The 27,140-nt window shown below is 43.8% G+C and overlaps 1 pseudogene across 1 annotated transcript in view; it reads left to right on the top strand.

Annotated features, from left to right (window-relative positions):
- Positions 1–26,757, top strand: part of LOC147009965 (uncharacterized) — a 65,205-nt pseudogene extending 38,448 nt beyond the window's left edge. The window contains exons 3-4 of the transcript XR_015053075.1: positions 1,312–1,416; positions 23,831–26,757. The product of XR_015053075.1 is annotated as an uncharacterized LOC147009965 (transcript). The remainder of the gene's footprint in view (positions 1–1,311; positions 1,417–23,830) is intronic.
- The last annotated feature ends 383 nt before the right edge of the window (positions 26,758–27,140 follow it).

Genomic DNA, 27,140 nt, shown 5'->3' with positions numbered 1-27,140 from the left:
TGACACACGTTGACACACGTTACTTGTACGTTACTCATAAGTCGAAACAAGTCAAGGTAATGGTTAGCGTCAGTGTTCCAGACTCCCTGTTTTTATTTTTTTTTTAATTCTTCGGCGTGATGGTGATGTTGACACTTCTATTTCTAGTGCGGTTATGTTATAATATAAGTAATTAATAGGTTTCCGCTCAACGATTTAAATCATAACCGCACTAGAAATCGAAATGTCAACATCACTGTCATACCGAAGAAGAAAAAAAAAAAACCAGGGAGTCTGGAACACTGACGCTAACCATTCCGTCGACGTGTTTCGACTTATGAGTAACGTACAAGTAACGTGCCAACAACTTATGCCAGCGTATGCGGAACGTGTGTCATATGCCGAGTACGTCGAGAAATTTTCAACATGCTGAAAATGTCTCGACGTACTCGGCGTATGACGACATATGCCAGCGCACTACGATGTCTGCCAGCATACTACGACGTATGCCAGCTTGCTCTTAACACGTACAAAACTTACCCATAACGTATTCGACGTGCGCCAGCTTGGTTCGGCAAATTTTTCATACATCGGCATACGCTGGCTAAAACGTCAAGGTGTGACAGCGGTTTCACACTTCGATGCCTAGTGCGGTTATGATTTGAATCGTCGAGCACGGACAGGAGTCTGAAAAGGAGTGGTGGTGGTGGGGACTTGCACAGAGAGGAGCCTCCCAAGAGTCGTGTTTTGCGCTGAGTCGGGTGGTGCGAGGAAGGAAGGAGTCGTGTTCGGTACGTGCACGGAGAGGAGTTTGGGAGTTCCGACGATTCGCCATGCAAATCCCGTCATGAGCCTGGCACAAACTCCTTGGATCCCCAGGCATGGGACTTTGGAGCGCGGGACCTCGGGGCACGGGACCTCGGGGCACGGGACCTCGGAGCGCGGGACCTCGGGGCACGGGACCTCGGAGCGCCGGGCGCGGGACTTTTCAACTTTGGTGTTGTTGAACTCTACCACTGTGGAGCTCTACCAAAAACTTTTAACATGATTCATGCTGCTTCTTTGCTTGACAACAGCATTTAGATTGTGGAACACGGAGAAACAACCAGAGGTTAGCAATACCAGTACAAGCTTTTATGGGCCAAATGGGCTCGTCCTGCTTTGAAGTTGCTTGAAAGGGATAATATGATGTTTTCATCTGTTGCCATATCTGTATACTGCTTCAATAATTTGAATAGCCTGCTGATGTGTGACTGCTAAACATAGTATAAACACAAAATAATATTTCATTATAAACACCTTTTACCTGGCTTTGCATTGAATTCTGTGCAGATGAATCAGATATATTGGAAGAACTTCCCCGCAGTTGCGTCCCTCAGATTTCAAACAGCATTCGTGTGAAGGAGGGGCCGAATGAAGATTTTAACTCTCCAGGTGGTGAGCACAGCACTGAGTTAATTGCATTTCAGGGTTTTCTGAGTTGGTGAAATCAGTTTCATTCCTTTATTTAGTTTGCGGTAAACCCGAAGTTCCCAAGTAATCTCGATGCTGTCGATGAAGTGATGAGTCCGTGGTTGGTCTTCCCTCCCCTCCGGTGAAAGTTGGAGAATGAGTATTTCTGATGTATTTTGTGATCTTTTATTTATTTTTATTCTTCCTTGAACAATCTCTGATGGTAGAGAGCTTTGAGGCAGCTCATTGAGCCGTTATACCTGACGATTTTGCTTTCCTGCAATGATTTGTAAATCAAAGTTTGTTTGCATCGAGTCCTAAGTGTGAGTTAATGAGAATTGTTTGCTACTCCTGCATTTGTTAGATACAAGTTTAATCTGTAAAAATATTCCTTTTTATTTTGATTATCACGAGTGTTGAAGATGACTTTGTACTTTGTTTCTCTGCACGTTATATGGTGGTGGTGAATATGGAACCTGATCATCATTTCACATCATGTTGTAAAAATCTCATCATGTTGTAAATACTGGACTTGAAAATTGAGGCAAACAACCAAGAACTTGAAACACATCCTGACAATGTCAGCCATCCACCACTCAACATGCTAATGTTGAGATTAGGTTTATTGAGAGTTGCTCGACTCGGAGTTGCAACATCCGTGTCAACGGTGGTATTTGTGAACATTACTCATGCTGAGGCCTTTTCCTGTGAGACAACTAGGCAATCCCATGGAAGATGTGTTGAAACCTAACATTATATGGTTTCTGGAATCAAACCGCTGAAGTGAAGTATAATGTTGAGGTTTGAGCCACTCGGCCATCAAGCCATTCAAGCTCATCCGAACAAGAAAAACGTAATTTGTTAAAAATTATTGATGTTCTCATAATTCTAATGGGATAGTGTGTTCCAATTTTTTTTCCATGGCTCTCATTTATTCTGCTGGTATTTATCACCAAATCATGACTTGATGCGTCAACACATGCATTTAAACAACCTGCGTCGGCGTTGTTGTTGTACTGGGATTCACCTCAAATGAGCAAAACAGTAAATGTGGTGATGTTTGTGGAATGGTTTTATTTATTTATTTATTTTTATTTGCATTGATCTCAAGCTCATTGTGGAGGTTGTACACAAATTACATGCAGAGTAAGTTATTGGTCGATATGACTATTTGTTTGCGGGAGTTTACCTGAACCATTCTGAGTGTTTGTGGAAGTATAGTTCCACCACGCTTAACACTTATTGGTCAGAGCTCTTTGTTCTGGAGAAAGATTTTATGAAAAATGTATTTATAAAATTAAGTAAATCCATAACATGCAGCGCTTGCTGGGAAAACGCACCGGCTGCCATTGTTTGTGCTGTGACCCAATCAGCACTGTTTCCTCCACCTTTGTTTTCCAACACGATGAGCCTCCTCTCACCATTGCCATGCAGGAGGAGTTGGCATGGAGTCCCGATTTACGAAGAGTAGCAACAACTTGCAATTTGAGGCCATTTTGTATCCATCGAATGCGGCACACCGAACCTGCATCCATCCATCCACTGGGACTACACTCTGTGCAGAGCGTTGGTTCTGTTTAAGCAGTCTCCTTGGCTATTGGGTACAATCCTGGACAGGTCGCCACCCCAACACAAGATACCAGCAAGCTGGCACTCATTTTGCCAACCTCGGAAGGATGACAGGCAGAGCCAACCCCGCCTGGTATTAATTCAACAGCCAAGTGGGATCCCAAGCCCACCACTTGAACCATGAAGCCAACACCAGGCACACGTCATGTCACAACTCTCCTCTTCAGGGACTCTAAATAGGAGCAGAGTCATCGCGACGGATATGTTTTTGTTCATACTTACCGATCAAAATGTTACCATAAAAATTATTTTTATTCATAAAATAATATGTTTACCATCCATTATTACCTCCGCCACCGAAGGTGGATGGAGATTATGTTTCCACTCCTGTCTGTTTGTTTGTTTGTGAACAACAACACAAGTTGTGGATGGATCCGGACAAAATTTTGTGGAGAGCTTGGGTATGTGACATGGACTAAATGATTAGATTTTGGTGAAGATCCGAATCCGGACCCAGATCTGATATTTTTTTCAGTGATTCTTCATCATTGAGAGAGGGTTAACTTATATATAGCAGGATATCTCAAAAAGTTATGGACGGATTCGGACGAAACTTGGTGCACAGCTTGGGTGTGTGTCAAGGACGAATTTATTTGATTTTGGTGAAGATTCGAATCTGGATACGAGAATTATGTAATTTTTAGTGATTCTTCACCATTGAGAGATAGGGCCAAAAACGATATAATATTGTATAGCATGATATTTCAAAAATGTATTAGGCCCGATATGTTCTCGTGGATCAGGCATTACGTGGCGGAGGTATGCGTTCTACCGAGTGCCCTTCTAGTTACTGTGTAATTTGCGTGGCCTATTTCTATTTGTGGAGGTTTTCTTGCATGGGCCATTCCACTTTTGTTTCTTTTAACATGCTACTCCACTCCGTTATCTCGTGAGAAAATATTGCTTTCATAGAACTTGACCTTCCCACAGAGACGATCAATCTGTTAGGCATTTGGGTGTAACTCGACCTTCCCTCCCTTTCGAGTAACCTGACCTCCCTTCTGTTAGTTGGTTGTTTGCCTGTTGGTTGAATAGACTTACTTTGCTGTTTGCCTGTTGGTTCAATAGCCCAACCTAGTTTTTTTTTTTTTTTTTTTTTTTGGCCATTGTTTTGGTGAAATGTCTCCGGTGGAAGCAGGGTGTCTTCCCGACACCAATTCCTTCACTTCTCAAGGGACTTTGGATGATACTCTTGTGAATGGAGAACCTTGTCAGACTTCTCTCTCTGCAGATGGTGAGTACAGCATTGAAGTAGTAACTGTTGGGCAGGTAGTTTTGCAAAACCATCAATTTGTTTCTCTTGTTTAAGTCCTTAAAAGACTAGCCTGGTGTTGGCGTAATGGTTAGGGTAGCGGCTTGGGATCCAAAAGGAGTTTGGGAGTTCCGACGATTCGCCGATGGGAGTGGGAGTGATGGAGAAAACCAAGCTGCCACCTAACTGGAAAAGTTTCCTGAGAGACAACAATAACAAGACAGAGCTCTTTGGGTTCCTTGCTAATAAGATAGTGAACATGTGTCCTGACAATGTCGTTGTTGTGACCAAAGGAGATCAGGCTCTTTCCAAAAGATCCATCAGTCTTGATGGCTTAAGTCCTTGCAACCACGAGGAAGCTGACTCCAGAATCTTCACTCATGCTCTTCATGCAGCCAAGCAACAGATGACGTCTGTGTTGATTACAGCATGTGACACAGATGTTCTCGTTGTTGCAGTCAGTGTTTTTGCTACCCTCCAAGACGCAGGCATGGAAATGCTGTGGGTTGAATTTGGCCAGGGTCAGTTCATTAAGTGGTTGCCAATTCATGACATGGTGGCGAATCTTGGCCCAGACAAATCCAGTGGCATGCTGTTCTTTCACGCCTTCACTGGCTGTGATATTCTGTCAGCTTTTCGCAGAAAAGGCAAAAAACTGCATGGCAGGCATGGGAGGTTTCCCCTCAAGTGACTCCCGTCTTCAAGAAGTGAAGTCAGTACCCACCAGTCGTGGAAAATGCAGACTACAACGTCCTTGAGAAGTTTGTCATCACCATGTATGACAAGAACAGCACTATGGACAAAGTTGATGAGGCAAGACTGGACTTGTTTGCTCGGAAGCAAAGGTCTTATGATGCCATTCCACCGACAAGCGCAGCTCTCATACAGCATGTCAAACGGTCTGCCTACCAAGCAGGCTGCATATGGGGCCAGGCAACAGTGTGCAAAATGCAAACTGAAAGCCCTGCTAACTGGGGGTGGCAGAAAGATGGTGAGGCAGATATGGCAGAAAGATATGGCAAGTCTTTTGGACGACCCTTCCACCCATTTCCCAGAGTTGTGAGCAGTTAACAAAATGTGGCTACAAGACGGAATGCCGAGGGCAATGTAAATGCTATCGCTTCAGTCTCAAGTGTACACATTTGTGTGCATGCAAATGTGAGGACTAAATGATTGACTAATCCACCACGTGAATCAAAAGATAAGAATTTCCTGCTGTATATGCTATATTATTCTTCATTTTTTTATTTTTGCAAAATGTAGCGCTAAAAGAGCCTGTCATTTAATTCCGGCCATATCATCTTAGTTTTCAATAATTACGATTTTGTAAGTGCAGAAATGGATTTTTCTAACTCAAAAACATATATTTCGATGCATGGAACGTTAAAATAGCATTATTCCATCAAAATTGAGCTCAAACACAGATTCAAACCACTTCAAATGGCAGCCATTTTGAAAAATGACGGCCATTTTGTTTTTCAATGTGGATAGCGTACTTTTCTGAGAGAATAGGTCCTGGAGCACATGTATACCAAATTTGGTGCTTGTACCACCAAGTGAAAGATTATTTCAGTAATCAGCTGCACTCGTTTGCCTGTTGGTTCAATAGACCAACCTAATATTGGCCATTGTTTTGGTGAAATGTCTCCGGTGGAAGCAGGTTGTCTTCCTGACACCAATTCCTTCACTTCTCAAGGGACTTTGGATGATACTCTTGTGAATGGAGAACCTTGTCAGACTTCTCTCTCTGCAGATGGTGAATACAGCATTGAAGTGGTAACTGTTGGGCAGGTAGTTTTGCAAAACCATCAATTTGTTTTTCTTGTTTCTGTCCTTAAAAGACTAGCCTGGTGTTGGCGTAGTGGTTTGGGTAGCGGCTTGGGATCCAAAAGGTCCTGAGTTCAAGCCCCGTTGGCCGCTTGAATTAATACACACCAGGAGGTTGATTCAGCCTGTCATCCTTCTGAGGTCGGCGAAGTGAGTACCAGTGTACTGGGCCCGGTGTATGCCCCGGTTAGAATAGGTGTACCATATCCCTGTGTTGTAAGAGGCGACCAGGGTTGCGTTAGGAAGGGCATCCGGCGTAAAACATGTGCCAAATCATTATGCGGATCATAATGGATGATCGCCTGTGGCAACCCCCAACGGGAGCAGCCGAAAGAAGAAGAAGAGGAAGATGTCCTTAAAGGACTAATTGTGTGAGTACCTGCACAGATTTGTGGAAGAACTAGCTGAGTCATACCAAAGACTTATAAATATTGTACGTGCTGATTCCTTGCTTTATGCTCAGCATTTGAAAGGATATAACACGGACAAACATCATGGATTGGCATGCCATTGGGGGAGTGGTGGGAAGTGGGTGACAGTATTGGGGGGGGGGGGTGGGAGTGAAATATCTTCCTAAAGATGTCCCATTAATTGCACAGGGGTCATTCCGTGTCAAATAAACAAATTTTCAGAAAAGTTCCAGGTCGACCATCTCAGATTTTCATGATTTTTTTGTGTGGGTTGGACAATCATTGAACAGAAAAAATGTCAAATATTAGTTCTGTATTCCAAGGAGTTTTTGAGATATGACCCCGAGAGCGTGTCAAGGTTGGTTGAAGAAAAACGACCCCCAAATTATCCTTCAATTTCAGCAACCCATTTCTTGGCATCTGTTTGAGATAAAGCAATGAATTTTTTTTTCCTAATGCAACTTTTATGGTATTTTAAAGAAAAAATAAAGCCGGATACATTACAGAAAAAATGAGGCCTGCAGCCACCCTCAAAAATGGTAAAAATCAAAATAGCACGACTGAAACGGGCAACTTTGACCCATGTTAAAGTACTGTTATGTCTGAGGGGGGTTCGGGTATGCATTCAAAGGGTAATTAGGATGTTTAATTAGGTATGCCATGCTGTTCGAGTTGTACCAGGACCTCGATGTAATAAGTAGCAATTCAGTGGCGATAAAATGTCGAGTACATGTCCATTTCTTTAAGGGGGAAATGATAATTGTCACGTAATTAGATAGGGAGACGGGTTAGGGTAAGTGTTTATGCGTATTCCCTTTTAGTATTTCCTGTAGGCTTGCCGTGACGTAACAGAACGGTGCTGCGGATGGCTCCGCCCCTTGATGACGATTGGCGGAAGGCGACAGGCAGAGAACCAGTGAGGGATTCCGTTGGAAGTGACGAGGACTCTGGAGTACAAAAACGATCTGGTTGGAAGGAGAAGAAAGAAGAGTAAGAAAGGAAAGCTCTCATCGAGGCGGGTCTCTCAGCACTCTCTCTGGTTGCGTTTGCTCGTTCCTCGATTCGTCGTGTCTCGTGGCCTTGCTGTGCCTCATGCCTCACCTCGTTTGGCTCTCGTGTTCTGCTGGCTCTGGGTACGGGACCGAACGGTGGGCGGACCTGCCTCCCTCTCCTGCTCGCATCTTGGCGCAAGAACTGGGCTCCCTGGCGGCTGTGAGCGGTCTTGGCCCCACACCAGGAAGTCGACACCACCAAGAACAACACCACGGTGACTGGTTGGAGCTCACAGGCCAAAAACCACAATTCTGTGCGGAAGGTTTGACGGAACATCTGCACCACCGTGTCTCCTGCCCCTGACAGGCGTAACGCCAACTCGTCCGGCACCAATCCAATGACTTTTGCATCGACACCACGGGCAAACCTGACGAACTAGCTACGTTGTGTGTGTGTGTGTGTGTGTGTGTGTGTGTGTGTGTGTGTGTGTGTGTGTGTGTGTGTGTGTGTGTGTGTGTGTGTGTGTGTGTGTGTGTGTGTGTGTGTGTGTGTGTGTGTGTGTGTGTGTGTGTGCCTGGCGCCTTAGAGGGTTTGAGATTCGTATACCAATGAATTAATTCTTTACATTTTGCTGTATATCCATTGAAAGTGTTTGTGTTTTCCCCCACGCCCAAATCCACACCACCTTTCGTCGAATCGTCCACGGATCCCTCCTCTTGAGTGAGTGAGTCTTCTTATCGCTCTTGTGTAGAAAATAAACATTATTAACTCGGTGAAAAGCGACTCGTGCTCCCTTCCTCGTCCCGTTTGCTAGAGAGCGATCAAAACCGCCACCCTTGGGTTATAAAAATAAACCGCCTCCATCGTTTCGGCACATCCTACGTTGGCAGGACCGTTCAAGTCCCGTGGACGTCACATTGGTGTCAGGAGTGTCGGATATTCGAACCCCTCTAAATTATATTTGGTATCGGGAGAATATACAAAGATTAAAATCTCGCCCCCAATTGTAATATAAAATCACTTCAGAAAAGCACGCGAGCGCGGGAAAATTTTGGCAGGATTTTTCAAATTAAATTTAATTGGTGGCAAACGGGACTTCTGCACATGGCGGATGTGCAGATGTTTGAGGAGGAAGGCCACGTGTCTGGCAGTGAGTCAGGGGAAGAAGGGAGAGACGGGGGTAGGATCGGAACCTCCCCCATTCCGGGCGTGGACTGTGCTTCATCGCCCGTAACGGAGCCGACAGCGCTGGAAACTGGCGCGATGTCGATCTGGACAATGTTGGAACGTTTAATGAGTGCAGTTACAGCACAGAGGGCAGAAATGACGGCACAGGGGGCAGAAATGCAAATCAATTGGGGGTAATGGGGGAACAGTTGGGTGCATGGATTGATTAAATGAGGGATGAATTAGGGGAAAAGATGGAGAAAATGAAAACTGAGATGCAGGAGTGTGTGGATGTTAAATAGTGGGAAATACAAAGTAAATTTGAGGATAGATTGGAGGAAACAAAGGAAGAAATTACATTGGAGGGGAAAAAATAAACGAAAAACATTGGTGGATAAAATTGATGAAACGAACATTCCGGTTGATAAAGTGGATGAAGGCCTGGAACGTCATCGTGCCTGTGTGGATGCTCGTATGCAGCTGCAAGTAGAAGAGTGGGGAGAGCTGAGGAAGCAACGGATTAATTTGGTGAAGGAGGTAAAAGGATTGGAGGCTCGTTTGGACGAACAAGATAAAATTATGAGCCAAGAGGGAGACTTAGATAAAGGCCTGGTAGAGCCGTGTTTTGTAAGTAGAGTGTCCGGGTTGGTTGAGGAGCAGCTACAAACTCGCGACGGAGCCTTGGAGGAGGTTGTGCGGGCCCAGAAGATCCTGCGGGAAGAGGTGAATCGGTCCATTCAACGTTTGGAACAGGAGGCAAAATTGACCCATGAGACCCTCACCACAAAACATCTTTGGCCACAGGGGGCTCCAAAATTGGATACGCAGCCACAAGGGTGTTTGATCCCTGGGCTGGATTCGGACAAGGGAGAAACTGGGAAGCGGGCCACCGGGAAAGTGATCCCCCTGGTAAATTTTGACGGGTCAGGGAGCTTTGAGGCTTTTCTGACCCAATTTGAGTGTATTTCCCGACTACACGGGTGGAACGAGCGGGAACGTACAGGGAATTTGGTGGCAACATTGCGGGGACCAGCCGCAGATGTGTTAAACGTGATCGCGGAGGGGATGTTGACCAGCTCCCACATTTGCGAGGCGTTGAGTCGTCGGTTTGGGTTCGCAGCAAACTGTGATCTGGTGCGGGCCCAGCTCCAGCACCGCAGATTAAAGTCGGGCGAGACAGTGCAGGAGCTGGCACAGGACATTTACCAATCAGTTAGGATCGCGTATCGGGACCTAACAATGGAGGCGTGGGACAGACTGGCACAAGATAATTTTTTAGCTGCTCTTCCGGACCCTGAGGTTCGAGCGCTAGTGGAGTTACAGGATCCGCCCACCGTTCACCAAGTGGCCGAGTGCGCGGCTAGGCTGGCCTCGTGGAGGCAGCCGGGTCGGGTGCCAGAGTGGCCATCGGTGACGGTCCGACAGGCGGAGATTCAGGATCAGGGAGAGGGGCTGGGAGAAATTGGCATTACCCAACTGCTTCAGGAAATTTGCCAGAAACTGTCAAGTTTGATAAGGGGTAATTCGGCAGTAGGTGTGCCACAGCGGTGGGGTCCAGCCCAGCCAATAGAGCAATTTGATTATGGCCGAGGGGGTCCGGAACCTGAAGAGACATTACACCGATACCCACGGGGGGCTTTTATGGGGAGTTGTTTCCGGTGCGGGCAATGATATTGCCGGTACCCGGCGATGGAGAGACCCTCCAATAGACTTTTAAGCCCGGAGAGGATGAATCCTCCTGCTGAACCGCCAGGTCTATCCGAGGTGCCCTTACCTTGATTGAGTCCGGAGATCACTGTCGGAGGTCGGGGAAACTAGATCGAGCTGAGCATATAGGGCCATGCTCGGCTGGTGAGATTGTGGCGGAGTGCCCTCCTTTGGTGAAAATAGTGAATTGTGGGAAAATTGGCATGAGTTTGTAAGTTCTGCTGGGTTTTAGAGTGACAATAGGGACAGTGGGTAATTGGTAACAAAGCGGGCACGAGTGGCTGTCCAATGGCTGGTGCGTGGATCGGGTGAGGAGAAGTGCTGGGTGAGTTGTTTCAAGTTAAGAAGTGAACTGTATGGTGCACACATTGATTTTTTTATTGGCCATGGTGTGGTAACTGGGAAGGTCATGGTCAGTGAAGTGTTGGAAATGCAGGTGTCACATGTGAGGCCGATGGGGTGAGGGGAGTCATGTGGGTTTTGTGGGTGGGGATGATGTGCTTGTCCGCAGGGATTGCTGAGGCTCACTGCGAGCGAGAATTGCGACCCCCTTCAAGGAGACTCACCCCTAGTGGCTGATGGTGACAGTGTCTGGAGGCAACTCGGAGGGGGTTTGGTTGGGCGACCAAGGCGGTAGGACTTGGCGACCCAGGAAGGCCAGAGGAGCCAGTGAGACCCCTTCCAGTGTGTTGTACGGGGTTAGAGCTGATGGCTACCAGGGGGTGGGAAGCAAAGGGAGCGGGGCGGAGAAACATCCGCGTTGGACTTAAGCTTACCTGTGGGCATGGTTGCACCTGAGGCCCCCATCATGTGGTAACCCACCCCACGGCCATGACGGGATTCAGCCTGCAATCATTGAAATGGGGACCATGACCTAGGAATGTGATGATGACCATGGTGTGAGTGTTGTGAAGATGTCCGAGTCCCACTCGATCCCGCACAACTTGAAAGGTGCAGCAAGGGCATGATGTCCGCATAATTTTAGAGTGAGGCAACTTTGAAAATTGGCTCCCCAGGTAACGCTGGGTCTATTAGCATCACTGGAGACGCGGTCGCGTGTAAATATCCCGTGAATAGTGTCGTTAAGGCATAGAGTAGGAATGTAGAGTATGTGTTGTGTTTTGTGGAACCTTTTGTTTCCCCTCCCCAGATCACCGGAAGAGTGTTGGACAGGAGCGATGAACCAGAGGGTGGAGTGCAACTTCGCTCAGTGCTCTCATGTGATTAAATAAATAAAAAAAAGAATGATTGTTTAGGCGAGGATAAGGCCATAAGGGGGAAGTACGTTAAGCAGGATAGGTAAGTTAGCTGCGGCTCACTGCCCATTGCCTCTCCTGCTTTATTTCGTTAGGTTAAATAGGTGTGAGTCAGTCAGTGGTGAGGCTGGTACGGTAGCGCCTATGATATACCTTGCAGGAGCTGTGGTACCAGAGGAGGGGGCAGTGTTACGTCTGAAGGGGGTTAGGTTATGCATTCAAAGGGTAATTAGGATGTTTAATTAGGTATGCCATGCTGTTCGAGTTGTACCAGGATCTCGATGTAATAAGTAGCAATTCAGTGGCGATAAAATGTCGAGTACATGTCCATTTCTTTAAGGGGGAAATGATAATTGTCACGTAATTAGATAGGGAGACGGGTTAGGGTAAGTGTTTATGCGTATTCCCTTTTAGTATTTCCTGTAGGCTTGCCGTGACGTAACAGAATGGTGGGTGCTGCGGATGGCTCCGCCCCTTGATGACGATTGGCGGAAGGCGACAGGCAGAGGACCAGTGAGCGGTTCCGTTGGAAGTGACGAGGACTCTGGAGTATAAAAACGATTCTGGTTGGAAGGAGAAGAAAGAAGAGTAAGAAAGGAAAGCTCTCATCGAGGCAGGTCTCTCAGCACTCTCTTGGGTTGTGTTTGCTCGTTCCTCGATTCGTCGTGTCTCGTGGCCTTGCTGTGCCTCATGCCTCACCTTGTTTGGCTCTCGTGTTCTGCTGGCTCTGGGTATGGGACCGAACGGTGGGCAGACCTGCCTCCCTCTCCTGCTCGCATCTTGGCGCAAGTACTGGGCTTCCTGGCGGCTGTGAGCGGTCTTGGGCCCACACCAGGAGGTCGACACCACCAAGAACAACACCACGGTGATTGGTTGGAGCTCACAGGCCAAAAACCACAATTCTGCCGGGAAGGTTTGAGGGAACATCTGCACCACCGTGTCTCCTGCCCCTGACAGGCACAACGCCAACTCGTCCGGCACCAATCCAATGACTTTTGCATCGACACCACGGGCAAACCTGACGAACTAGCTACGTTGTGTGTGTGTGTGTGTGTGTGTGTGTGTGTGTGTGTGTGTGTGTGTGTGTGTGTGTGTGTGTGTGTGTGTGTGTGTGTGTGTGTGTGTGTGTGTGTGTGTGTGTGTGTGTGTGTGTGTGTGTACCTGGCGTCTTAGAGGGTCTGAGATTCGTATACCAATGAATTAATTCTTTACATTTTGCTGTATATCCATTGAAATTGTTTGTGTTTTCCCCCACGCCCAAATCCACACCACCTTTCGTCGAATCCTCCACGGATCCCTCCTCTTGCCGAGTCTTCTTATCGCTCTTGTGTAGAAAATAAACATTTTAAACTCGGTGAAAAGCGACTCGTGCCACCTTCCTCGTCCCGTTTGCTAGAGAGCGATCAAAACCGCCACCCTTGGGTTATAAAAATAAACCGCCTCCATCGTTTCGGCACATCCTACGTTGGCAGGACCGTTCAAGTCCCGTGGACGTCACAGTACCTTTCATTTATTGTGTCACCCATGTAATTTTTTTTGTGAAATATATACTAAAATGTCTACCAAAATATAACAATAAAATATAACCAATAAAAAACAAAATATGAATCTACTGCATTTATTTTTTATTTTAGGCCCTTTCAAAAAGGGAAAAATATGAAATTTCATGATTTTCAGGTCAAAAAAATCACATGTGGCTGACCTTCAAAATATACGTGCTTGGTATCAATGAAAGCTCCTTTCATGTACTATAACTGTACCAAATCTCATTAGTTTTATTGCAATCCTTCATATCCTACCAACTCCATCAATAAAGCTAAACAACACCAGTGCGTTAAATCTATTTATAGCACACAGTACATAACACCTTACAAAAAACGCAGCACAACGCAATGCAATGTCAGTGTGGCCAAGCCATTAGTCAAAATAACTGTTAATTTCCACTTGAAAGCTTCAAAGTGGATCCCTTCAAATGACCGATACATCACATATTACTGAAGTTATTCAGGCACTGATAATATTGTGCAAGTTTTGTTTAGACTCCAATGACATCAAAGTAATGCACACATTAGCTCAACTACTGATTCATAAAATAAAGACAGTATAATTTAGAAAGAATCAGACATGCATTTGAAAATTGCCCTTTGTATCCATTTATTGTATTAGTAATAACTTTATTACGAATAACTGTATTAGTAATAACTAGACACCTGGTAATTCATATTTTGGTAGACATTTTAGTATATTTTCCACAAAAAATTACATGGGTGACACAATAAATGAAAGGTACTTTTAACATGGGTCAAAGTTGCCCGTTTCAGTCGTGCTATTTTGATTTTTACCATTTTTGAGGGTGGCTGCAGGCCTCATTTTTTCTGCAATGTATCCGGCTTTATTTTTTCTTTAAAATACCATAAAAGTTGCATTAGGAAAAAAAAATTCATTGCTTTATCTCAAACAGATGCCAAAAAATGGGTGCTGAAATTGAAGGATAATTTGGGGGTCGTTTTTCTTCAACCAACCTTGACATGCTGTAGGGGTCATATCTCAAAACTCCTTGGAATACAGAACTAATATTTGAAATTTTATCTGTTCAATATTTGTCCAACCCACACAAAAAAATCATGAAAATCTGAGATGGTCGACCTGGAGGCATTTGTTGATTTGACACTGAATGACCCACAGAGAAAAGCCTCATGTATTCCGTGAAGCTCTTTTTCTCAAGGTGAACGGCTGTGTTTGAATAAAGTTGAGTCCTGTTCTGTCTCAGTCGTATGTGGGTGTGCCCGACAACTCTCCTCAGAGCCTCAGAAAATGAACAAAAAGCAAAACAAGACGCAGCTGTCTCAATGTGTATTAATGGGAGATTCATAAAAGGCAATTCCTGCTTTACAATGAAAATGCATTTTTAAACCATTCTGATTTGAAAAGACTCGAGATGATCCACACAGGCAAGAGTGATAGTTCCAGTGATAGATCCACTTAAAGTTACTAACTCAGATCAAATAGCACCTTTACAAACAGAACAAATAAGAGCAACAAGGATAGATCACAATGAGTAGGAGAATAATGGACAACAGAATGAAGAGGTGGAGGTCGACAATGAACAGCATCTGCTGGAAGATGAGCTGGCTAATAAAATGGAGGAAATCAAATGAATATCACTCAAGCTAAGACCACATCTCTACCGAATATACACCAACAAACAGTTTGGAATATAACTAATGAGAATAAACCAAGCAGTCACCCAAAATCACCTAATCCGAGAAATTAACGATGTGAGTTTTGCAGCAGCACTGCATGTCCAAGAGAAAATAACAGGTAAACAACAACACAAGAAATATATATCTGATAATGTGATCATAAATATAACACCGCCATGGAAACTGAGACTTGAGAAGCTGAGGGTGCAAGCAAACCAAATCGAACAATTGAAGAGGGGAAACAGAAATCCAAAGCTCAAGAAGAGAATTGGACAAATAAAAAATAAATACAACTTGGAAAATGATGGACTAGAACCTTTAGCTGCCCATAATAAACTCTAAATACAACAGATAGCATGAAAAATATGAAAAACTATAATGAGGCCAACAACAGAACAAATCAAAATCAGCAGTTTGAAAACAACCTGAAAACGTTCTTCCGCGGATGAGGAAAACAGAAACAAAATGTGACAACTCTCCCCCAAAAAAAGGAGGACTGAGAAGAATTCTGGAAAGGTATTTTTGAAGATGAAAAAGAAAACAACAATACAAGGAAGCATATTGGATACTACACTTGGAAAAGAAAAAGCAATATATCCACAGGAAATGCACCCAATGATAATTGCTCTAGCAACTACATGCTCTCTCCACCCTCACGATGCTCGAGCATTTAACAAACTCATCCAAGGGGAACAGCCATTAGATGAATGATTCACAGAAGGCACCACTCTTCTGATTCCTAAATCTGAAGAAACCCATCTACCCCACAAATATAGACCAATAACATGCCGAGCAACAACATTAAAAACTTTTAACAGGTATAATCACCAATGCAATTTACGACCACCTCACTCAACAAGAAGCTTTAGAGGCAGAGCAAAAAGGATGTAAGAAAGGATGCAATGGAACAATAGACCATTTCTTTATTCATCCTATATCAACCACATAGTGTCATGTTTTAGGGCAAATTATGTTGTAAATTTATCTGAGGAAGTACAAGGGTTATGGATGAAATCTCACCTGAGATGACGTCGACTCAATCCTAGCTGTTGTTGAATTGTTGAAGTCCTGCACTTGGTGTCGATCTTGGCTTGCCATGTTTTTTTTTTGTTTTTTTTTTCTTCTTCTTTGAATTATGAATCCCAACAGCCCAAACCTGATATCAAAAATAAATTTAAGTATCAAAAATAAATAAATAAAATAAATAAATTAAAGTTTTCTCCCAATACGTTTTAACATCATGGGATTATGTAAAATCTTGAATGACAACGATAACTGATGTTTCGGTTTCATGAACTGTAGCCTGTATCTTGGGTACATGGACCTTTATTAGCTCAATCCCCCCCCCCCCCGAGAGTGCAGGTGTGTGTGTGTGTGTGTGTGTGTGTGTGTGTGTGTGTGTGTGTGTGTGTGTGTGTGTGTGTGTGTGTGTGTGTGTGTGTGTGTGTGTGTCTGTCTCCAGGCCATACCATTTTTAATAATTGACCTTTATTCATCAAATTGCCAACAAACCTTTATTAGGAGACTTTGAAGAGAACAATAAAAACTTGAGTCAAAATGTGAAAGGGCAAAGTCATAGTGACTCTCCATAGCCACCATAAGCCTCGCCACAGCTGTAAAGTGTGAGACGCCCTGTATTTTTCTTTTAAATCACTTCCATGTTTCTTTATTTAGTCACCATTGAGCTTCACTGTGTTTGTTTAGGGCTCTAGGCCATAACATTATTACTAATCTATGGTTTTTTTTGTCCTTAATCAAATCTTTAACAAACCTTTATTTTGATTATATTGAGAACACAAATGAATAATATATATATATATATATATATATATATATATATATATATATATATATATATATATATATATATATATATATATATATATATATATATATACACACACATTTTTTTTTAACTCGTTTCCATCAAGTTTAGTTTGAGTACATGACGGACGTGGACGGGCTTTGTACTTTGCAATGCTTTCTTGTTTATCGATAATGATGTAATCTTTGGTGGATTTCTTGAGGTGAAAGAGCTCCCTTAAACATGACTGGGGCTGTAAAGGTTTTATTTATTTATTTTTTTTGCAAAATTGAGGTCATGGAAGAGTGCCATTCAGCGACGAGTTATCTAGTTCCTCTGTTTTCCTAGTCATTCCATTCTTTTTGTTGTGCCACTGAGGGGCAGATGAGGGTTATGTGTCATCACCATGACTTTGCCCTTTTGTATTTCCAATAAATTTTGATCTCCACCACCACAATTCAAAACTGTCAATCTTCTTATTTTCTGTCTTGTTCACTGTACATGACTCATATACACACATTGCAACTGGAAATACCTGAGTATTCCCGAGCCTCCTCTTGGTTTGCTTTGTCAGATCTTTATCTTTCCAAAGATTGAAAGCTCTTCAAATCAAAAGGCATGTCTGTTGGGATGAGAGGTTTTCTGGGAATGAAAACATCTTCTCCTTTGGCACTTCCAGTAATGACGGAAGTTGCTGATTTTGGAGGTTCTGGGCCAGAAAATGCAAAAAAAGTCTTGGTCATTGCAAAGAATACTTTGGGAAATGTAGTTCTGCAACAATCACACAAACATTACGTTAATATATGCCTGGTGTTGGCTTAATAGTTAGGGTGGTAGGCTTGGGATCCCAGGATCCTGAGTTGAAATCCCACTCAGACGTTGAATTAATACCAGGTGGGGTTGACTCTGCATGTCATCCTTCTGAGGTAGGCAAAATGAGTGCCAGCATGCTGGTATCCTGTGTCGGAGTGGCGACCCATCCAGGATTAGTGCCCAATAGCCAAGGAGACTGCTTCGTCAGCACCAATGCTCTGCACAGAGTATGGTCTCTGGATGGATGGATGGATTAAGTTGATCATTAAAATTCGACATATTTATGTAAACTAGCTCTTCCCAGGTTTAGGAGTTGAGAAATTACATAAAAGGAAATATCACAAAAATTAAAAGTCCTATACATCGCAAAAATGTGACGACTGGTGGTAAAGGTTGATTTTTATTTTTATTTTATTTTGTTTCTATTTTAGTCATGGCCTTAATATTTCCCTCCACCCACTAAGGAATGGAGTCGGGGATCATTTAATATTACTTTTCACATAGCTGCAAAGGCTTGGGCACAATAGGGCGATTTGAAACAAACAAACAAAAGATTTCAAAATATAAATATAAATTCCCTTAAAACACTGCATGGCACTCATTGATGAACCTTAAAGTTTTTTGAAGATCTGTTGCGCCACCTGAGAAAAATGGTCACACACCGACACACACAAACATCTCTCTTATAGTTACAGATTGTCTAGAAACATTTTTATGGTCATATCAAGTCGTCTTTTTTTGTTGTTTGTAGTACCGAGCATCTTTTTAGTTGTTTGTTCACCTTTCTCAGTTTGACTTGTCGCTTTGCCACAAGGAGTTTATGATCTGTCCCACAGTCTGTGCCTGGCAGAGAACCTCTCCATCTTCTATTGATTCGGATCAATCTGATTTTGATATCATAATGTAGTCGATCTGATTTCGACGTTTCCCATCAGTTGGAGTCCATGTTTGCAGTCGTTTGGGTGGTTTGAACCAGGTGTTTGCAATGACGCGATCATTCTCTGCCCAGAACTGCAGCATTCCCTTTCCTTAGCTCATTTTGAATCCCAAATTCTCATTCGTTCCTCTTTTTCCCACCTGTGGACCAAACTTCCACATTTTCTTCAATGTCATTCTTCCCTCAATGTCTTTAAGACAGCTGTTCACCACCATCTAGGATCATCCCCAATCCAAAGGTCAGGTCAGGTATGGGAGCATGTGCCAGAACAGCGCGTCGCTGCGTCCACTTTCCGCCGGTACTCCAGGGGCCTCCGTCTGGCCATCCCCCAGGCAGATGCCAGGCCCATCCCCATCTCCTTGAGATGATGGTCAACCTGCTGCAACCATGAGGCACGTGGTCAGCCCACTGGCCTCCTCCACTCATGAGACTCCCTCGCTGAGAGAATCTGGTGAGCAGGATCAGCATCAAGAAAACGAGCCACATGTCCATACAGCTGCAACTGACGCTCACGGAATATGCAGGTAACAAATCTCATCCGAGTCTCTCTCAGCAACCGCTCGTTGGACACAAAATCCGACCAGCGATAGCCAAGGATTCTCCGAAGACACCTGGTACCAAAGGAATTAAGTCACCGTCTCAGATCCTTGGTCAGAGTCCAAGTCTCGCACCCATAGAGCAAGACTGGAAGTACCAAGGACCTGAAGACTCGGACTTTCGTCCTCCCGCACAGGTACCGGCAGCGCCACACCCCATGATCCAGTGAATCCTTGACTCCCCAGGCCCGACCCAGACGTCTATTGACCTCTGACTCGCAGCCAGCAGAGACATGAATATCACTGCCAAGGTAAGTGAATCTCTCCACGACCTCAACATCCTCACCACAAACAGACACAGACAGGACAGCAGCATCCAAGATGTCACCGAAAGCCTGGATCTTAGTTTTGACCCAAGAAACCCGTAATCCCAGCGGCTCCGACTCCTCATTCAGCACCTCGAGGGCCCCCAAAAGGATGTCTAAAGTCTCCGCAAAGATGACTGCATCGTCTGCAAAATCAAGGTCCGAGATCTTGACATTCCCAAACGATGCACCGCAACTTGATCTCTCCGACATCCTCCCTAAAATCCAGTCCATACAAGTGCTGAAAAGTGTGGGGGCAAGTACACATCCCTGACGAACTCCAGTAACAACTGGAAATAAGTCAGAGGTGGTACCACCACACTTCACAGCACTCTCAGTACCAGAGTAGAGTTCAGACATCAGATCGATCAGTTTTGGTGGCACCCCACGAAGACCAAGAATCCTCCAGAGGACATCCCGATTCACTGAATCGAACGCTTTACAGAGATCAACATAGGCTGCAAGCAGCCCCTGCCGAAACTCTCGACTGCGTTCGGTGAGGACACGAAGGTCAAGGATACGGTCAATCGTTGACCTCTTTGGTGTAAAGCCTGACTGCTCTGGACGCTGGTGCTCAAGCAGATGGTGGCGAACCCTATCAAGAATTATCCGAGCAAAGACCTTGCCCGGCACTGAGAGCAGCGTCACCCCTCGGTAGTTGTTGCAGTCTTGGCGATCACCCTTCCCTTTCCAGAGAGGGACAACAAGGCCCCTCTTCCAGTCAGTTGGGATGATGCCTGTGTTCCAGGCAGAGCACAAAACTGCATGCAACGACACGAGTGCAGCATTTCCACCAGCCTTGAGAAGTTCGGCATGGATGCTACAGATCCTTGGAGCTTTGCCCCGTTTCAACTGGTTCACCGCAGCCCGTGTTTCCACAAGCGAAGGTGGACCACAGTTGATCCGAGGGTCAGCAACAGGGATTGTAACACCCTTGACGTCCAACTCGACAGCTGGGGGATCAGCCTGGTACAACCGCTCAAAGTAACCGGCCCAGCGGGCCTTCACTTCAGACTCCTCTGTCAAGAGCCTACCCCTCTCTGCTCGAACTGCAGTGCTCCGAGGGATGGGCTTGGATGAACGTAATGCTCGAATTCCCCTGTAAGCGGGACGAGAATCACCTGTCCACAGGTGATGCTCTACCCCCTCACAGATTCCTCGCACATAGGCCTCCTTGTCCACCCTCAGTGCACGTACAGTTTTACGCCTCAGGCAACATCAAGGACGGTGGTCTTGAAGGCGCTCCACAACTCTTCAGGACCCCCCAAAGCACCCAGACCCCCGAAGTGTCCACTCAGCCTGTTCGCAAACTCCTCAGCTACTCTCTCATCCCTGAGCTTGGCAACATCTAGCCTAGGCTGGGATGGTACCATTCTCCAGGATTTAAGGTGCAGCTTTAGAGTTGCGACAACAAGCCTGTGGTCAGTATTGAGGAACTGAGCACTCCGGTAGACCCTGCAGTTCTGGATCATCCTCCAATGACCGTCAATGAGGACATGGTCAATCTCCTTTGCCACACCACCAGCGTTGGAATACCAAGTCCAGCGATGATCTTGTGGGTGCTGAAACCATGAACCAGCCACCCTAAGTCCATGACTTCTTGCAAAGTCAAGGAACTTAGTGCTATTCTGGTTCATAGTTCCTGACCCATGGGGACCAACACATACCTCATAACCATCCCTATCAGTTCCAGTCGATGCATTGAAATCCCCCAAGACTAGAAGTGTATCTCGTCTGGGGCACTGATCAACCACAGACTCGAGTGTGGCATAGAATGCATCCTTCACGGTGAAATCACTCGCCTCAGTCGGAGCATAAACAGAGACCAGGGAAATGACACCGAAGGAGTGACAAATCCTTAATCTCATAATACGCTCGTTGACCGGTGTTACCTCAATTATAATTATAATGATAATTATCATTGGGGTCAGCTTATTGGACACAGCTACAGCAACTCCTTGGGTATGGTAACCATCAGAGCGACCAGACCAATAGTAGGTGTAACCACCCACCATTATCTCGCCGCAATCCGGTCTCCGAACCTCAGAGAGAGCTGCAATCCCGATGTCCAAACGCTTGAGCTCAGATGATAACAGAGACAGGTGATCATCCTCTCTTGGGGACAGGACATTCCAGGCACCCACCCGCCTCAGGTTAACCCAAGGAGACCGCCGTCTGGTGGACGACACCTCAGCACCACTCCGACACACTCTCCCGCAATCTGACCCAGGGATGTTACCCCGTGGTTTCCCTCCTATCATCAAAGATTGGGGGTCCCGAAGGCTTTGCCCCAATCCCGTCACGCGGTGAGCTGCCCTGCGAAGGGAAGCTGCACAGGAGGTACTCCCACGGAGTGGGTTTTCAGATTTTTTTGCGTTTTTGCATTTTGCGGAATGAAGGGTTTTACGGTGGCCGGAGTGCAAATCCTGCCACCAACCTCCTAATAAGAAGTAACCCAACTGCAGGAGGATGTCTGCAGACACAGTTGGGCACTAGATATGGATGGCCGTTGGCTCACAAGGAGCTCCTCCGCCCTTTGACAGGTTTTGTTTTTAATCCTGCTGGGTGTCCATATCCAAACACCCCCCTCACCAGAAAACCTGGTGGGGGAGACGGTTTAGTCGCCGACAACCCGACCATGGAACAGGTTAGTACAGGTTTACATGGTACCTGTAGCAGGTCACAGATCGAACCTGACCTGACAATCCAAAACCATGATCTTTTCTACCCTCGTTCACCACCCCCACCCAAAGCCATTCTCTTTCCAAATTTCCAGTTTTTCCCTCCTAAGAGTTTCCTTCTGTATTAATCTTGTCCTTTACTGCCCCTCCTCCCACCTTCCTCTCCACATCCATTATTTGTCCACGTATCCCTCTATATTGGCCCTCAACGTCCCCCTCTCTCTGTTGGTTTCCACCATCCCCCCCCCACCCCTGCTGTTCCTTTTGTGCTGTTGCATCCTGACCCATTCAGTGCTCTACCTCTTCCATGAGCCTTGACTATGTAGACCAAAAAAAATTCATGCTTTCCTGCAATCCCTGGTGCTCCTGCTTCTCTATTTTTTTGCATTCCAGCCTCCCATAATAATTAAAACATTTCCTTTCGGGACCTCTTCTCCAAGCTCGTAAAAATTTCCATAAAACTCCGCATTTTCTTTGTCTGCTGTAGAAGTTTGGGCATATATCTGAATATTGTCATAATGGTGGTGTTTTCTGGATATCCTTTCAACCTCACTGATATTAACCTATCATTGATTAGGTTGTGTCCCAGTACTGTGGAACCCCGACATTTGCTGATTCAACATTTGCGGACCCTGCGTATTCGAGGTTTCTAAAATGTTGACCTGCTTCTACATTCAGGGCTCTGTGATTCTGCTATTCCTGGTTTTTTTTGCGGTTGCATAAACCATCTCCCATGAGCCACACACATAAAACAGCTCTAAAACCATCTCCCACCAGCTGTGCATAAAGCAGCTCTCCCTCTTCTAGCCCTAACTGCTACACAGAAACCTGCAGCACTCAGCAAGGAGCTGTCTAGTTCCCATTTTTTTTCGCTCCGGCCCCTCCATCTTAACACATCAGCACCCTCACCAGCATCCTCTTCAGAGGAGTTCACTAGATTCTTACTCACCATCACTATCAAAATCACCACAAGTTGCATTTTTGTTTTGTTTTTTCAAGCTGTTTTCGAGATCAGATCCAAGAAGGCCGACTGGTGGCCATTTTATTTAAAAAAAAAAACAGAAACCCAATGTTGAACACGTCCTCAACCATTTCTCAGACATACATTTACTATTATTGTTCAAACTTGGCACACAGATAATAAATGACAGCTTACATATGCAGGTCATTTTTTTTCGAGATAGGGTCCAAGATGGCCGATCGGCAGCCGCTTTATTACTTAAACGTGTCCCCAGTCATTTCTCCGAAATGCATGATCCGATTTTGTTCGAACTTGACACAAGCACAGTACACAATGGCAGACACTTGCATCTAAATTTATTTTGCGATCTGATCAAAGATGGTTTACTGGTTGACTGGCGGCAATTTTAGTTGTAAAAAAAACCGATGTTGAACACATCCTCACCCATTTCTCGGACATGCATTTACTGACGTTGTTCAAACTTGGCACCCAGATAATGTTTTTTCTCACAATCATAATCTCTTAATTATATGGATAAATAGATTTTATGAAATGTTTGAGTAGTTTATTTTTACATGATTATTCAATAATTTGATTTGGAAAAAATATTTGTTTGCTGTGTCGCGTAGTTTCTTTCTCATCCTTAAGAGTTCACATTTTGATATCATGGAAGGCCAAAATGTTTGATTGGTAAATGTAAGTGGGAGAATTTGTCTAAATTTTATTGTGATCTGCAGTTTCTAATGCACACACAAATGTGTAGTTGTCATTGGAAATATTGCTTGTTACTGATTAAATATGTTCAAAAGAATGATGCTGTGTGCACGAAAAACTCATTATTTATTATTATCTTTGCAGGACAAGAGAAGCATGTTCAAAACTGGTTGTCTTCTTACAACAATTCTATTTCGAAATACGACACGAGGAGCAAGGACAGCTCTCAAAATTCATGTGAAGAGTACAAATTCAACTATTGTCCTGCTCAAAAGAGTCAGTACAAGTGCCATGTTGGTAAAAACTTGTTTCCACATTTATCACAACCGGATACACATAAGGTTGTTCACACCAATACAAAGCCACATAAGTGCTTAGTTTGCAAAAAGACCTTCTTAAGGTCAACATATTTGAAATTGCACCAGAAGATTCACACTGGAGAAACGTCAAACAAATGCTCTGTTTGTGATAAGGCCTTCTGCACGGAATATTATATGAAGATTCACCAGAGGATTCATTCGGAAGAAAATTGTTTTCGTTGCTCGATTTGTAACAAAAAATTCTCGACTTCTTCTTACGTGCAGAAGCATAAGATCACTTGCAGTGGTCGAAAGACATTGAGTTGTTCTTTTTGTAACAAGGCCTTAAGTTCATGTAACCTGCAGAAGCATAAGAAAATTTGCATTGGTGAAAAGCCGTGCAGTAGTTTTTTGTAACCATGCCTTCTCCAGTTCTTCTTGCATGCAGCAGCACGAGATAATCTGCAGTGGTGAAAAGACATTCACTTGCTCTTTTTGTAATAATAGTGGGGCAACTTAGCTAAATATAGCATAACAATTGTGCATTTTGTGAGGAAAGCACCAAATTTGGCACACTTTTAGCCTATCATATTATGAACAGATTTGGATATTGGGCCATCTCAAATTTTTTGATGGCAGTGGAAAATGGCTGCCACAGCCATCAGCGGCTGAATTTGAGATGGCCCAATATCCAAATCTGTTCATAATATGTTAGGCTACTAGTGTGCCAAATTTGGTGCTTTCCTCACAAAATGCACAATTGTTATGCTAAGTTGCCCCACTATAAGAGCTTCTCAAGTTTATCTTACCTGCAGAACCATGAGCTAATTTGCTGTGTCAAAAATACATTCAGTTGCTGTTTTTGTGAAAAAAGATTCTCGAGTTTTTCTTACCTGCAGAAGCATAAAGCGACTCACACTCGCGGGAACATTTTCGACGTCTCCACTTGTAAAAATGCCTTTTCAAGTTCATCTTACCCGAAATAAGATGAAGTGATTCATACTGTTGAGAACAATTTAAATTGCTCCTTTTGTAAAACGGCCTCAACTGTGTCTTGGCTGAATGGTGATGATGCTTTTCCGACTGAAGAGAAGACTTCAAATTGATCGGGTTTTACAGTCCCCTTTTCGTGATGTTTATCTTCTCTGTAGAAGCACAGAATGGGTTACATTGGTGAAAAGACATTCTGTTGCTATGTTTGTAAAATTGTCATCTTGAGTTTATTTTACCTGCAGAACCATAAGGTTATTCATTTTCGTAAAAAATATTTTTGATTCCTCCTTTTGTAAAATCTTCTCAAGTTCATCTAACCTAAAGAAAGATGAGGTGGTTTACACCGGTGTGAAGACTTTTAATTGTTGTATGTGTAAAAAGATCTCAACGAGTTCATCGTATCATAATATGAATTATTAATGCTGGTTATTATTATCACCAGCATTATTAATGCTGGTGAGAAGAAACTCAATTGCATTGTTTGTGAAAATGATTTCACGACTTCATCATTAAATGTGAAGATGCACAAAATGTTTCACGCGGACAAGAATACATTTGATTGTTCTGTTTTGAAAAAAAAACTTTTACTTCTTTGTCTTCTCAGAAGTTGGAATACATTATAACACTAGTGAGAAGGCATTCAATCACTCTGTTTGTCAATCACCATGTAAATGTTGTTTTGTTTGATGCAAATGTTTTTTTTACATTGTTATTGATCGAAATAAATGTGATATGCACAGATATCTTCAAGATCTGATCATATTTGAAGTTGCATTAAAAGGTTCACATGGATATGATTGACCTTTCTGAGGTGAAGTGCTCTTTGATTCCTGTGAAACGAACCCTTCACAATTTTAGGAGAAAACAGACATACTTTTAAAAGTGGAGGGTTACTCTTTTTTTATTTTATTCTTAAAACAGGTAAATCAAGATATTGTTACAGCCGGCGGGTCATCCCAGTTGCCTGGTCCGAAGGACGACCCTCCTTCACCTGTAATTGCTTGTGTCATAAATATCGATGTATTGTATCATATACTCGTAAACATCTCCCGTATTGATTTCGAATATAAATCTGTCTATTCATGTAAAGTAGATTAGCTCTATCATATTTCTTCTTTAGGTTGTTGTACAGGTTCATTAAAAACTTTGATAAGTTAAGAATTGATGTTCCTATATAAATGGGTTTATCCATTATAATGCTCTCTTTATTCATATGAACAGCACAAAACTTCTCATGAAAGACCTCCACTCTTTGAAAGCTGGGTTTATAACTTAATGTAGATGCCTGCTCACAAGATATCATGAGTCTTGTGTTTTACTGATTTTTTTCCATTTTCCATGGTCTTTCCAAACACAGCGTTGTTCATGAATTTATTAAAAATCTGATTGCTTCAGTTCTGTATCATCAAATATATGGGCTGCGCCTATTGGTCGACCGTCGGCAACCTTGCTCGGATCCCCCGGATTGGGCGAGAGAGATGTCAGGTCCTTGTGAACTCCGCCCACGTACATGCTGACACGTACGTGTGCAATGGAGGATGGTGGAAGGAAGCGAAAGCAGATGTTGTCGGTGTTGTTGTTATAAAAATCCTAACTATCAAAATAACTTTGCAGCGCATGAACATCCAATTCCCACTACACTAGGGACGGGACCCTAACTAGAAACACACATTTACCCATATAACTGAGCTATAGGGGATGGCTGTCTGTCTGTACAAGGCTTCCAAATTCGTAACAATAGTTTTAACTTGTTGTATTCATCACCAAGAGATAACAGAAATCACAAGGAGTACGTTTTTTGTATTACTTATTTGTGTATGATTGATCTTGATTTGGAAAACGGCATCGATCTTTTCGAGGATACTTACAAAATAGGTGTATCTCACAAACGGATGCTTCAAAGACTTATTTACATCTTTGAATTTTACATTTGAACCTGCTTTTGATATATTAATTACCACCTGATAAATGCTCACTACAGTATTCTGAATGTTGGTTTAATCGTTCCTTTGTATAGAATATGAGAATACACTGTTTACAAGGGTTAATTTTTTTACCATTTCTATTTGATGCTTGAGATGATGTCGATCTTAAAAAGTTTTTGATGTAAGCATAATGTGATTTTTCTCCAGATTCCTAGTAAAGAAGGCTGATTATTTGCT

This window comes from Eptatretus burgeri, chromosome 17 (genome assembly GCF_056783735.1).
Source record: "Eptatretus burgeri isolate ZD-2024b chromosome 17, Ebu_testis_v1, whole genome shotgun sequence".
NCBI classification, from domain to species: domain Eukaryota; kingdom Metazoa; phylum Chordata; class Myxini; order Myxiniformes; family Myxinidae; genus Eptatretus; species Eptatretus burgeri.
The sequence above is the reverse complement of the archived record's forward strand: the minus strand, read 5'-3'. Positions and strand labels throughout refer to the sequence as shown.